The 16,412-nt window shown below is 30.2% G+C and overlaps 1 protein-coding gene across 1 annotated transcript in view; it reads right to left on the bottom strand.

Moving 5' to 3' along the window:
• LOC148282269 (aminopeptidase N-like) overlaps positions 1-14,162 on the bottom strand; it is a 74,229-nt gene extending 60,067 nt beyond the window's left edge. The window contains exon 1 of the mRNA XM_088225359.1: positions 13,997-14,162. The gene's annotated coding sequence lies outside the window, so the exon portion shown is untranslated. The remainder of the gene's footprint in view (positions 1-13,996) is intronic.
• Between the last annotated feature and the right edge of the window lie 2,250 nt (positions 14,163-16,412).

Consider the following 16,412-nt stretch of genomic DNA (forward strand, 5'->3'; position numbering starts at 1 on the left):
GATTTTACTAACTACAACAAACGTATTAAAAATACATAATTAGAGTGTCATTTTAAAATTAAAATCTACTACTGGAATGACAAAGGTCCAAATGCAGCCCATAATAAATCCTTACGTACAATATTCGGCCCGCTTAAAAAAAAAGGTTGCTGACCCATGCTAAGAGTAATAACCTTTGCTAGGCTAGATATCCATTTCAGGTATTAATTAAACGTTTTCGTATAACGGATAAAGATAAATTAATAATCATTTATGTTTTATTTGAAATTTAATCATTAACCCTTACGGATTATTACATTCATTTCACATTGTAAAATAATTAACTCCAATTTTTACCTCATGTAAGAAAATATTTTTTTAACCCAATCTCTTTAAAATATGCTCTGAATTTTTAATATGCATTAAAGGTATTCGACGACAGACGGATAAAATAACAATAACGTGAAAATCGTAATTTTTGTTTATTTAAAAATATTTTTAAAAAAAGTTAATAGATCCTTTTGAATTACTGATGCATTGACCTATGCACCACTTTGTTTGGATAGGGTAATGATTTTAAAATAGTTATGCAATTCTCCTATTAAAATCCATTATAATTTATGGAGTGTTCTTTCTAAAATGAATAATAAGTAATATATTCAATATGTTATCTGCCTCTTCAATCTCCAATAACTCTTGTAACTAAATATTTCACTAACAAGATCCCTAGAGAGTATATAATCACAGTACATAATATTATATTATATCGTACCGACCCTAATGTATGGGAGTAAAGTATAGAATTATACGAGGGTGAAAGTAGGGTGAATGCTGTCAAAATGCAATCACTAAGTCGAATGTGTAGCAAAAATATTTACAAATGGTGCACAGATGTCGAGATCCGTATTTACAGGACCAATGATTATTCCAAATATAGATTACTGCTCTATAGCGTTTTTTTAACCAATGACGGAAATTTAAATGAATTTGAAGTATGTACTTCAAAATAGAGCCACGGGAATAGTGTGAAAGAAAGGTAGATTTCATAGAATATAAAAAATGTGAGAAAAACTCAATTGAACACCAATAAAAAGAAACTTATATAATAATATGAATGCCCAAATACTTCACCAATAAGATAGTGTTAAATCAAAATTTTCATAAATGTGTTTCTAGAAATGTGGATCCTGTTCAAAAAAAAAAATCAGTATTCTAAAATTACGTTATGTTTCAAGGTTTAAAAATGTATGAAGAGATGACTGAATGTATAAAATACGAAAAGAGTTTGAATGAATTTAACCTTTCCGAGCCTAAAGGTGATTAAAATCCGCGAGTGCCTGAAAAAGCTACCACAAATACCATATCTAAAATGCTATAAATACTACTTAAAAATATCGTTATGGTAGTGTTTATAAAACAGGTTCATAATTTTTCCAGTTTTCTGCGGAATTCAAACATTTTTTCATAAAATACTGTCGTGAGAGTATTTTATATGGAAGTGATTTGTCTCGCCACCAATTAGCACGTAATAATATTAACAATGTAATTGACCGAATGAATTTAATTGAAATATAAGTATCTTACAAATAAAACAAATATACAATACACTACAATACAATAGATAATATAAATAATTACAGGGGCATTTTATTAATTTTCGCTTTCCGGCGATGTGTAGCAAAAACTAGAATATTTTATATATTATTATTCTCCAAATGACTGATTGTGCCTGTCATGTACGGGTGAAAACCTTTAAGTTTTCAGCATAAGACTGATCATCTTACTTTTGTATGACAAAACTTACCAAAGCAGTTCTTTATGCATCATAAAGTGCGAAAATATAATCATCTAAACATATGTTATTAATATTATTGTTATCAAAAACATATTTCACTTTGTGGTCACTAATCATCCTTTATCACATAAACTCTCTGCTTTCCATTCTATGATACATCGGCTTACTTCAATACCACTAAATAAAAATAATTTTGACTTAGAATGAAATACTATAAAGAGTATTGCTTTCAATAATGGCTATGAACTAAATTTAATTGACAATATTTTGAATAAAAAACTTAAATTAAACTATAGGAAAAAATACTTATACAGTTCCCAAAATATTTCCAATAAAAATGAGAACTGGCGTAGAATTTTGTACATTAATTCATTTTCTAATAATATAGCACAAATTTTACCTAACAATATTAGGCCAGCTTTTTATACTAATAATAACATTGGTAAAATATTAACAAATTGTAAAGATAAGGATGATAAATTAAATCATTCGGGAATTTATAAATTAAATTGTTTAAATTGCCCAAATTTCTATATTGGAAAAACTTCACGTAAATTTAAAGTTAGAATCAAAGAACATATAGGATGTCTGAGTAATAATAATTTTTCAGAATTCGCAAATCATCTTATATCCGAAAACCATGAATTTAATCAAGAAACGTGCGTAGAAATTTTGCATGTCAATAAAAATGATTTTCGTTTAGATAATTTAGAACGATTAGAAATTAGTAAAGCCATTAATCAAAAACTTCAAATAATAAATAATCAATCAAATTTAACTTTGAGTCCTCTTTTAAAACTATTCCCGTTATGATTTATTTTATCTTCTTTTTCTCTCTCTTTCTTTCAATTTTCTGTCTCTTTCATACAATATTTTATTATATAAATAGCAACGCGTGTAATTATAAGTTAGTTAAATTCCTGACGATGAGGTAGTAACCTCGAAACCGGTCGAAGTGTAGTTAAAAAAATTAAGTGGTTTATACAAATTTATAAAAAAAATAAGTGTAATATGTTATTAAATTTATACAAAATGCCATACCGGAAATGGATTTTTGTAACTGAATTCACGAGTGAATTGAACAGTATTTGCTTGCGTCTATTTGCAATTTGGTCATGAGTAGAAATCACAATATTTGCCAACCTTACATGAAAGGAGCAATAAAAGCAGTAGAGTTTAATTAAATTCGAATCGCGGTTAACGGAATTGAAATTACAAATTCAATAGATTTTTTAGAGGAAAGCACAGTTTATCAGTATGTGCGAAATCAAAAGATCCTCGGTCTTTGTCTGTAAAACGAGTTTCGTTTATGTGGGAGCGCTTTCACAAAAGCGGAAAGGGAGTGATAAAAATAATGAAAGCTTCGTTTGAATGCATGTTTACATTGTTTAAAGTTGATGTACAATTTTTTTAAATAACAAGTGCACAGTAAAAAAATAACCGCATTTAAATGTTGTTAAAATATGACATGATAACCTACGTGCACTGGTATTTAGCAAAATATACTTTATTCCTTTACTAAATGCCAAATATCATATTAAACAAATATTGCTTGCTTTTTAATTACAATACATGCTCCAGCCAGGATTTGTAGACGGTACCACCTGTTTCATGTACCAATAAGTAAAACATCGGATGTTAAAAATGCATTTCGTAGGACTGTTTAGTGTACAATACAAAATTTAAAGACATATACTACACAAACATCACTCTGTCAGATTTTAAATTTACACTAAAAATGCATTATGTAACTTTGTGATTTTTTAACAATGTTTCTATATTATTAGTTGTGTAGAAAGCCGGTTTAATGTTTGATGGTAGGGAATTAGATAATTGTTTTGAAAAAATGTCATTTATAAAAAGAATCCGCCTCCATTGTTTAGATGGGTTTGCTTTATTTACTGTGGGAGTCGAATATAAATATTTATTTTTAAGTTTGCGTTATTATTTTTGATTTAATATTTTATCAATTAAGTTCTCATTATATCCATTATTATTAGAAATCTGTTTTATTATATTAAGTTCTTTTTTAAAATTAGTATCATCAAGTTAAACGTTAATTAACCTGTGTATCATTGAATGGAATGCGGAATGTTTATGGGCAATTGTATGATTTGAAGAATTATGAATAATTGTGTCTGTAGGTGTTGGTTTACAATATGTATCGAAATCATTTTTTTTATTTTTTATTGTTAAAGACAAGTCAAGAAAGTTAATTTTTTTATCTTTTTCTATTTCTAAATTAAATTTTATTTCTTTACGTAACGAATTTAGAAAATTAAGAAATGTCTGAAGTTCTCGATCCGACCCTGTAAATAAACAAAAAACATCGTCCACAAAACGGCGCCATAATTCACTGGGGATTTGGATCATTTCTGATATATTGATTAAATAATAAAAATCTAGATAGAATATCTCAAAAGCCAAAAAGGTTTTCTTTTTTAATAACTGCGGATGACATTAATGTATCTTAGAGTATACAAATGTCATCCCACCATACCGAAAATATTTTTTGAAGTTGAAAAAATCCTTAATCGTTCTTTCACTGGACGGTTTACCCTATACGCTTTTACCGTAGTAGTTGCACAGATATACAAAACAAACGTGCTGATGGGACACGTGCTATTAGTGGCTAACACAAACATCTCTATATTTCATCCGATCATTTTGAAAGACCGTTATAGAATGAAAGCACGGAATCCACGAATTGAAATGCTATTTTCCTCGCGCTAGCAACGTGTTTACTAGTATTTATTTTATTTTATTTGTGATTTTTACAGCTGTAACATAAAACAATAAGTAGAAATACATTAACAATACTAGAGCCAATTAAAAAAATCCACTGTAAATCTAATAATACATAATATATAAGAGAAAGAGTTTACGTAATTGTATGTGTGTGACGTTTGTATTCATGTGTGTGTATGTGAATGTGTGCGTGTGTGAATGAATGAAGGAGAGGGTGCGCGTGTGTGGTTGCGTAAGTAAAAAATATTAAATAGTTCAAAACTTGTAATTATATTGAAAAGTGAATGCATGATTCGCAGTGATAAGATAAAATAACATAACGTGGATTGTATTTTTGGAATTATATTTTTGAAATTTGTTTAATAGCTGGCAAATCTAATAACAGGGATTAAAGGGTTAGCAATAACGACACTTCCGGTAATTTAGGTTCTGTTTAGACACTTTCCAATTGTGAAATCAGTTATGTTATGCTAACGTTTTTATCTGCCATGTCGAATTGTATTGTGTTCAACGAAAATGCGACAGTAGACGAGTACAACAGGTATCAGAGTATTTTACAATAGCTGTTCCGCGCAAGGTATGTAAATAATATCTGTACGTTAGAGGATAAAACACAGGAGTCCACGTTTTGCCGTTTTTAACTAAAACATGCAGAAATTAGCGCAATAAGTACTACTTTTTAATAAAAAGAAACATATTACAAAAAAATAACCTATTCCTAACTCTATGAGGCCAAGAGTCCTGTGTTGAGTTATTATATTTTACGTGAATAACACGTCACTTAGAAGGTTGCGAAAATTCTTACCCATTAATACTAAATGCACTCTCGTACAAGCATTACTACTACCCATTCTAGATTATGCTGATGTATCCATGACTGGATTTTAGCTGTGAGCAACTCGATAAACTTAAACGACTTTATAATACATGCAAAAGGTATATTTTTGGTCTTAGGAAATATGACCATCTGATTGTCGTAGGCAACTGAAATGGCTCAAAATTAGACAGCGGAGAGACTATTACTTCCTCTCACTTCTGTTCAATGTACTTCATAGTCCTAACGCTCCTATATACCTATGTGAAAAATTTCAACGTTTATCATTTCATGGTATACCCCTTCGTTCTAATTCACAGCACTCTTTTAATACCCATCCACAATTCCCCTTTCTTCTCTAATTCATATAGTGTCCATGTGGCTCTACTGTGAAATCATCTTCCATCCATCATCAAAGACGTATCTCTGTTTAAATCATGCCTGAAAAAACATCTCCTTTCTCTTCTTCAATCTCTCTTGCTTTCCTCTATCCTTTTCCTTCTTTTTTTTGCTGAGCAACAGCATTGATTTAAGGTAATTTATTTTTATTTTTCTATTTCTCTAGCTTTTTTATTTTTATTTTCTGTATGTTTTGTAACTTGATTTATAAAAATAAACCTTTAATTTTAAGTTTTGAACATGAAATGTTTTGTAACTAGCTGATTTTTTGCAAATGTGATACTTAATTGTTACTCAAAACTCCCCCGCCCCTCCCCCGCTTGCTTCTTGAAACATTTCATTATACAGAGGTTCGGTGGTATATTATATACTTAAAACCGTTACAAAATGCAATTTAATTTAATGCATTTTAAATGCAAGCAGCTAGAATAATTTTAAGTATGGTATTTTAATAAAAAAAATACGTTCTTATTTGTTTAAAAAAACATTGGTTGAAATAGCGGCGTTGTTTTGCTATGGAGGTGTAATTGAAATACGTTTTTTGTTCACTGCGGTGGCGCGGCGGCGCTACGTAAATTCTGTAAAAGCTTACCTTCAGATGATCGAAATATGCTGCATGTGGTATGAAATTCAGTGTCCTATGCACCACTGGTTGTGGAAAGAGGAATGATGATGATTATTACATTGGCACATTCAACACTTAATACTTGCTACTCCAGGTGCCAGGCCTACCAACACAGAAGCGCAACACGCTACTAACGACTGAAAAACTAAATTCAGACTCACCTCCCAGCATTGATTTTCTGTTGTCTTTGAAAGAACGTTGTTAATTATTACTTACTAAAATTTAACGCACATTAATTTTTAGTGTGACGGTTAGGTGCAATCAAATTCAAATTCAAATTATTTATTCACAAAGTAACATAACAAATAACAAAGGATTTAAGACATTAAATTGGAACTTTATATCAAAACAAGAACCCTTGAGCAATGGTTCGACATTATTAAGGTATAATACTCTCTAATAGCAAGAGTATTTGCCTCTTAAACGTAGTTTCACTAATGTGAAAGATGTCGATCTCCAAAGTGATAATGTTCAACTGCTTGACTGCTCTTCCAATCGGCATGACCAGAGGCAGGTCGGTTCTGGAAACCGGGAGGTAAAACAGTCTGTGCTGACGCTGTCGGAGGTAGCCATCAGGGACATAAAAATTGATATTCTCTAAACTGGCCGAGTTATCGATGAAACCCCTTAACAGTCTGAAAAAATGGGTCAGTGTAGACCCATCCTTTCTAAGTTCTAAACTATTGGTCCCAAGCATACACAAGAGGAACCCAGTGGGATAGAGCCACGGATAACTACCATACTCCCTCATGTAGAGATACCTCAGAATTTTTTTCAGAACCCTCTCCAACATGAGGGAGTATCTCGCTTCGTGCGGACTCCATATCGCTGATGCACTCTCAAGCCTCGAGCGAATCAGTGTTGTTCGATATTCATTTCATTATGTTTTATTAAATTAAAGACAACTAAGTCAAAAACATAATCCGGATAATTACATAAGTTGACATCTTTCCATTCAATACACGCAACCTTGCATGCAAAACAAAACTTTGGTAAGTGGAAATTCTTTATAATTATTATTTTACACGAAAACAGTAATTAGTTATTATTTTCAACATCGTTGGCACATTTCCCTATTTTATAAATCTTAACGGTCTCGTAGTGTAATTGTCAGTGCATTTGCCTACCATGCTAGAGGTCTCGGGTTCGATTACCGACATGATTGATATGATATATGAATCGGGTTGTGGTCCTGTGGCTAGTGTCTCGGACTCACGGACCAATGGTCTGTGGTTCGAATCCCACTCTACTCCAACTTTATTTCCATTTTCTAATGGTGAGTTTTTTACAACTCGTTGAAAATGGCCCTAAAAATGAAATATTTGGGTAAATCATAAAAACGCAAATAATTCTTTTTATTTAAAAAAATATATATACATTTTAAAGGGTGTTCTTACACAATAATAATTCACAGTCCCTGGACCTGCGTTAGACTAATCATTTTACCTTCATGTAACAAAAATGATCAAAATACGCTGCGATTGGTATACCGATGCAGTGCTTTTTTCATCATTAGGCGCGTAAAAGAAATGATGATGATGGCACATTTCTCTATTTCATAAATCTCTACATCGATAACACCAAATTACTATTTGTATTAGTATATTATTCTCTACATATAATTCATTGGATCTCTTATAAACGTCAATAAAATTATAACTTTATAATATAATTAAACAATTAGTTAATTAAACCTTATAAACAAATTTTTTAAATCAGTGCAACAATTTAAATCTACAAGCCAAAATCAACAAACACGAATCTAATACCAAGCTGTCTTGTCCTGCAAATATTCATCGACTCTGTAGGCGCTCTTTCCAAACAGCCTGTGCTTGACGAAATCTTTAAAAAAAATTGTTGGCAAAGCACAATTTTCAAGAAGTACCTTGTTGTAGAATCGTATTAATCTACTTGCTTACCGTGTCCCCTCCAGGCCAACTAGACTCTCCGATATTTTCTATATTCGTAAAATTAAAACTAATCATCGGAAACATTCTACGATCCCTCGTATATGTAAAACATTTAACAAAAATTTTAATTGTCTTGATATATTTAACACTCCATACAATATGTACAGAAGATAATTAATAGGCTTGATTTATGTTCTTCATTCATAATTCATTAAATCATTAAATAAAAATGCAATTTTCCACTCTTACTTTCCTTCAATCATCCTTTACCACTCCTTATCAATTTCCTTATTTTCCTTTCCACCATCTTCTTATTTTGTCCATATTTATCTTGTTTTTATAAACAGTATATTTATTATTTACATAGTTTAAACTTTAAGCCATCGTCGCTTTATTACAGTATTATATAGTGAATACATGGCAGGCCCTACTATGGATACATTTTATGTAGTTTTTTTATTAAAAATATTAATTTAACCTGTACATCTGTTTGTATTCGAAACAAATATAATAAAAATAAATCAAAATAAGTATGCAGTTTGAGTCCATGCTCAAAATATCGAGCAATGATCTCCAAAACATCGTAACCGACAAAAACAGCATTTTACTGGAGAATATTTTGTTTCCTTAATTATCAAGGAAAACACTTTGAGAACCAAATCTTGTTTTGAATATTTGAGGTAAATGTCGGTACAGTTCAGCGATGTAGTAGTTGACACTCTCAACTTAAATCCAGTTTAAAGTCAACAGCACACTAATAGCGGTTACAGAAACACTTTTGTACTGTGCCTCGGTGTTTAATCTACATATATTTTTAGTTTGGCGCTATTGGAAACCTCAAATTCTGTAGTGGAAATTAGCATAATATATGCCAAATGAGTCGCGAATGAACATCTATTATAAATAATTCTAAGCGATTTGACGGTAAGTAGATTTTGGTTGATATTTTTTACGTTTTCTTAGAAAATATAGAATACTCCGTTAAAAACAAAGATTTTAAACAAAATTTTAGAATTGTCGTTAAACATGTCAACTGCCCACCACATAGTGCCAGTGAGAAAATTCAGTGCTACGGGAAATTCGATATAAAAAAATGTTTTCTTACATGCGGTAAAAATTAAAGCATTTAATTGCAAAGCGAAGTTCCTCTGAAATGTATGAAAAATAAAGATTTTGATAAATAACTGATTATTTTTAATTATGTCTCAAGTTCTTTAAAATCAACCATAAAAATGGTGTGATAGATTTCCGGTTTACGGGAAGCCACCTCGCTCATTGAATCGATTATATCTTACGGAGTGCGTGTCTGGGGTCTCACTGGGTAAATTTTATGACATTCAGGTGAAACTGTTAACGGGAATTGTACCAGATAGCGTAATCCGTGTGTAAGGTGTATATTTTTTTTTTTTATTTATTATCATTATTATTATTATTTTTTTCTCTTTTTTATTTATTTTTTTTTTTTTTTTATTTTTTTTTTTTTTTTTAATTCTGTAATGTCCTGCTGGTAAAACAACTTTGTGACTACAAATTGTTGTAGATCACTATGTTGATCTGGAATATGAAAAGAGAGTTTCCCACACTCACAACACTTGATTGAAAACCCAGGTCTTACTCGAATCACAAATTACTTTGGAGAACGAACATTAAGATAATGATCCCACAAACCATCATTAACATGAAAGATCTTCAATTGAAAAAAATGGAACTGAAAAAATGTCTTATAAATACTTTATAGAGCCTGTAAATAAATAAATTTGTAAAGTATAAATAAAATTATATAAAGTAAACCTGTCATAAAAATATACATAAATATGTCCCACCGAAAAGTCTTTAGGCTTAGTGGGTAACATATTGTAACGTGTATTTTAAAATATCAAATAAATGCTGTTCTGCAGCACTGAACCTGAATAAGACAACTCACCAAAGAGAACTAGTGACGTCACGGAGTAATTAAAAAAATACAAAACTTTAAGCAATCGTAGTAATCATAAAATAAAAACCACTACACGTACTCATTACTGATGGGTTTTTTGTGAAGTTAAGAGTTATATTGATGTGAGTGAGATTTATCTGACTCCAAAATGTTTTCAGGCTTTGCCTAATTCATTCAATCAGAAAAATCTCACCCACATCAATAAAGGTTTCATGTTCTCTTTAACACGAATTAAAAAAAAAGTTCATATCGTTTTATTTTTTTTATTTAATTCACACAATATCCAATTTTATTATAGCACTATTGAGGGTACTACTTGCAAACCCGGCAAAATCCAAAATTAAAAAAAAAGTAAGATATTAATTGAAACTTTTTCAGAATACTATTTTTTATAATAATTTTAACATTGTCAGTTAAAAATACGGCTTAATTTGTAAGACTTGACTTTTAAATTATCGGTTTTGTTGCAAACATGGCAACCTCTACTTAAATATTGCAATGTTGGTAATGTATAATTTTTTTATTTTATTTCACTACTGTTTCTTGACATAATCATGCTTATGTCATCACTGCTTACGCATAAAATATTTACTGATTATACTATAAATTATGTAAATTTGTCGGCCTCATGGTGTAATGGTCAGCGCGTTAGCCTGCCATGCAATAGGTCTCGGGTTCGATTCCCGTCATGGTTGATTTGAAATATTTATTTAAAAGGGTGTTTTTACACTAGAATATTTCATAGTCCCCTGGACTGGTACCTGAAGCGTAAGACTGATCATCTTACCTTCATGTAACAAAAATGATCAAGATACGCTACGATTGGCGTACCTATGCAGTGCCCTATGCACCACTAGGTGTGGAAAGGGAATAATGATGATGATAATAAAAAATATTTTTTAAAACATTATTTAAGTTCAGTATTGTATCATTTTTTTTGTGATTTGCTCAAAGTAAAGAATGGTGGATTAAGCCGAGGTTGCAAGTAGTACCCTTAATTATTAACTTCCCGACTTGCGAGAAAATTCCGTGTTAAGAGACTTTTTTGTACTAAAATCAATTCATGAATAAATCTAACGATACATTTATATTTACAATACATAATTAAAAAAATTACACGCCTAAAAACATAATAAAGATAAGTAATTTAATAACACATGATGTTTAAAAGTATCATGTATCTAAAATTTTAATTTATTTCTTTTATAATATCATAGTTCAATTTAGTAATTAATGTTGATAGATAAAAGAAAATAAAAAATAACCGGATAAAATAATAATAGTATCTCATTTATCTCGTACAATATACAATTAAATAATTAAGTTAACAGATTAAAAAACAACTTTATTTTTCAATTAGCATTTGTTAAAATACAAATTTACAAATTATTTAACATCACTTCTAAGTTTATTGATATAAACAAATAAATATACAAAAATGTAAAGTAATTATTGTCATCATAAGTCGTTCCCAGTGGTGCGTAGGGTACTATAATGGTATATCAAATGCAACATTAATGTAAGGTGATCAGTCTTATGCGTCAGGTGCCAGCCGGTGAAAATAAAATATTGCATTTTTGAAATTAATATTTCACGTTTATTCTGCCAGGAATCGAGCCCTGGATCTTAAGCATACTAGGCAAACGTGCCAACCACTATACTAAGAGGATTGAATTTTTTAAGATTTTACTCCAAAAGTAGCTATCGAATCGAAAACACTCGTCCAGGGTTCTGGTTCTATTTCACACTCAGAATTGTATTATTTATCTCTCCGGACAAAGCAAAAATATTACTTTTAAGAGAAAACGTGGTTTGACTTTTCTACGTACAGACGTATTCTCCTATTTTCTCCCTGGATTATAGCGCTAAAGCAGTAATTTTTTTACACACTATAGATATTTACCATTGGCGTGTCTCTATTGTTTTGCCTTTTTGATTGATCGTTTATTATGGAAATTAGGACCATCCAAAAACCCATAGGAGCACCCAGTTTTATCTGCCATCTTCGTACGTATGGTAAACAAATATGATTAATAATTTTGAAAAACGAAAAAAATACCGACACAAAAAACTCATTACGATCCTTTTTCTTAAAAAAAAAAAAACAAAATAAATTCAGGTTTGAAGTGCAAAAAACGGGACAAGGAAACGTCTGATTTTGTCGATTTTAGTAAGGCATAATCAGTCCGACGTGCAGTTGTCTTTTTTGCACAACACCGTGGAGGCATTTGAGGTAGTCGATTTCCGTGAATGTTTAAATACTTATATTAATTTGTTGCAACAGAGGGAAAATATTTTTGAGAAGGGAACATGGAAGTCTTTTAGACTTAGATATAAATAACTCCCTAGGTAGGAAATCCAGTCAGTCTGCAAGCATTTGGACATTCTCAACATTGTTGATTTAACTAACTGGTGAAAGAAGAAGTATGAAAATCGGAAAATTGTTTTCAGGCGTTGCTTAGTAGGTAAGTTGGTTCAGCAGGATGAATCCCATCCACGTGATAAAGGTCATCTCTTTTACTTCACAAAAGTCAACAGATGGAAGAGTTGAGAAACCGTGGATGTTCAAACATAGGCAAAATGGTGAATGTTACACAGTGTGTATAGTGATCACTTAGATCAGCGAATTACAGGCCATAAGCCCTCTAAATGCCTAGACTTCCATATTCTATTCTCAAAAATGCTTTCCCTCTATGTTGCAACAAATTTAGATATGAATAACTCCCTAGGGAGAAAATTCAGCCAGTTTGCAAGCATTTGTACATACTTAAAACATTGTTTAAATACCTATTCATCAAAATTTTTGTGTACGTAAATTAATTTTAGTCTATTTTATTACATCTTACATGTATTTATTTTCTCTTTTCTTTTCTTAAAAAAAAAATAAAAAATTAGCTTCTTATCTTTTTCAACTCAATTTTATTTCTTTAACTCAATCTTTATTCTTATCTTTCACTAAACTTAATCTTTATTATTACTTTAATTGATTTTACACACCTATTTTATATAATTTATGAAAGATGGTGGAGTTCTATAAATGAGAATATATATAAAGAACGTTAGTAATGCTTACTTAAAAAATGTATGTATTTTATGTATTCTTGTTGAACTTCCAAATAAATAAAAAATAATATGTTCAACTTGAATAATAATAAATTCAAAAGTGAAATCAGCGACAGCATGCAGGGATTGTCGTCGTGGGCGAGTAGTGATGAGTAGATACAACATTATTTTTTAATTTTATTTTAAATTTACAAATTTATGTACAAAAATTTCTTGATTGATTGATTTGGTGTTTATTTTGTAGAACTCCATATTTAAACTTATAATGTCAACGAGACATTCGTTTGAAAATGCCCTAATAAGGCGAAACAATTGTCGCGAAGTTTTTATTTTTATATGTTTATATTTGTAAAAATAAAATAAAGTGTTCAGTAGACTCAAATCAGTGTTTGATTTCTAATTGTAAGTACAAAAATTTCATTTATGGTTTTCCAAATTTTATTCTTGTATAAAATAACTTTATTTATGACACATTACGTACATATATTGATATTTATAAGTTTGAAATAATTTTTAGTCTAGTTATTAGTATCTTTTACGTTAAAACCATATTATTGTATATTGACTGTTGATTTCAATAAATACGTAAAAATAAAAAAAATTCATAGCCATCGCCAGAAATATATATTTAAAATGTTTCCTTCGGCACTGGGCGTCTCAGTGAAGAAAACGCTTAATCATATCATATATAAAATATGTGCAAAATAAATGAATAGTTATTTCGTACCTATGTTGTGTATAATAATGTCTTCCTGTAAAGTTCGATGGCCACTGAGCGCGTAGTGATTAACTCAAGTACTACGGACGACCACTTCGCTTCGGATACAACTTGCAACTGACAGAGTAATCTACCTCACTCCACAACTCCAGCGAACAAGCTGAGTAATGGCACCACTCGATAGCTGGTTTTGTTCAAAACTTATTTACAATTATGCCAGGGCTAGTAAACTTTCGAATCACTCGTTACTTTTATTTTATTTTATTTCATTTATTTATATATAGTTTTCAAGGACATATTTACACATAGAAAATTGTTATAAAGGAATAAAGACACAACGGTTTATGATGATGTAATAACTTATATTTACATATAAGTTATTAATTTAAAAAATACTTGGTACACTTCCACTTATTTATTTTGACCAATTAGCGCTTTCACCCTCTAATGGGCATCTTCAGACTGGTGAATATTATACAGTGTAAGAATAATTTATATAATACTAAATATTATCTTATGTGTAGGTACATTTAAAAATAACTTGAAAAATATTCAAAACGCAATATTTCAATGGAACAGAGTGAGACAAATTATTGAAACTTGTGTTGGCGGTGTACTTTAAGAGAATATTCTATTATATGAAAAATATTTATGGTTTCATTATAAATGAGAGATTGAATTGGTTTCAAATAAATTCAATCTCTCATTTATATATGTAAGTATCTATGAATACGAGAAATGATATGTACCTTAACATCAACAATTATTTTTAGTTTTGAGTAGGTCTTAATTTTTACAGATCGAATGTATTTTTAGCCTTGGAAAGTATTATTTGTTGGGATAGTCAATAACCTCTTAATATCTTTGTGTGGTTTTTATGTTAATAATTGATATCATTTTAAAATTTAAAAATAATACTGCTCATTAAAAGTTTCATAACAATTTTTTTTTCCTGGAATAGAGAAGTAACCAAACATAATACACATCTTTAAACATAAAATATTATTTGACATTGCAAAAAAATATCAATTTAATGTAAAGCTTTATTTTTTAAGTTCAAAGTTCATTAATTAAATTACTCTTATTAAATGACCGTTTATTTATCTACCCTGTTGGGTCAATTTTTCCGCGTGTACAATAAAATTTTAGAGAAATTAATCAATTGCTTTTTTTTAAATATGATTATCTTACATTTCTGTTACGGTTATATTTTTTGCGATCTGGCAATGAAGCTTGGAACTTTTTGATTTGAAATTGGCATAATCAGTCGGACGTGCAGTTGTGTTTTTCGCACAGTAACCGGGAGGCGTTTGCGAGAGAGTGACACTAAAACAATGTTTAAATACCTATTCATCAAAATATTCGGCCACAGCGTTTTCGCCATTTTACACGCTGAAAAATTCTTCATTCTGCCTGTTTGATCATCCACATTCCCTAACTTTTTCATTTGTTGACTTTTGTGAAGTAAAATATATTAAATCTTTATTGATGTTGGTGAGATTCACCTGACTGAACTATTTCACCAACTAGACAACGTTCTTTCGTATTCTCTTCTTATTTTTCCCACTCTGTTGCAATAAATTTCAATTTCAATTTCTGGGAAGTATAATCTAGGCTTGTCTACAAATATTCGTAAATACTAAAAACATTTCTCATTAAATAATTAATTCATCATCCATATTGAAAGCATTATCAGTGTGGTCAAACATTATTTTTGTTTTTTTTTTTTTAATTTTTTAAGAAGGTAAAACATGAACATAAAAATCTAAAAGGAAAAATAATGAAACCCACTAAACCGCGAAACCGGCTTGTTAGCAGGTTTCTTATTTTTCATTTATAAAGAAAAACGTTAGAGAAATTATATACAATTAAAAAGTAATATAAACATTACAGTAAATAATAGCATAAAACCACATACCAGCTTTTTTATGTCTACCGGTTTCGAGACGTACCGATCTCTTCATTAGTATGCTCTTCATAGTCGGGTTGTGGTCCCGTGGCTAGTGTCTCGGACTCACAGACCAAAGGTCCGTGGTTCGAATCCCACTCTACCCCAACTTGATTCCATTTTCTAATAGTGAGTTATTTACAACTCGTTGAGAATGGCCCTCAAAATTAAATATTTGGGTAAATCATAAGAACGCAAATATTTCTTTTTTTAAAAAAAAAAAAAAAAAAAAATAAAAAAAAAAAAAAAAAAATTGCCCGTTCGTGTTGGCTACTAATGGCATGTGTCCTGTGAGTGGTTTTATATTTTTGTGCAACTACTACGGTAAAGGTATATAGTGGGATTAACTCTATTATTACTAATAAACCAATTAATCACAAGATAAAGAGGTTGCTGACTACTTTCCTTAGAGAAATTGGTCGCAGAGAGTCTGAGGGGTTGATGGTGGCTGTTAGATGGCTAACAAATGTTTTAATT

The sequence above is a fragment of the Micrasema longulum genome, unplaced genomic scaffold, assembly GCF_059751315.1.
Source record: "Micrasema longulum isolate JH-2025_06_02 unplaced genomic scaffold, ASM5975131v1 h1tg000346l, whole genome shotgun sequence".
Lineage (NCBI taxonomy): Eukaryota > Metazoa > Arthropoda > Insecta > Trichoptera > Brachycentridae > Micrasema > Micrasema longulum.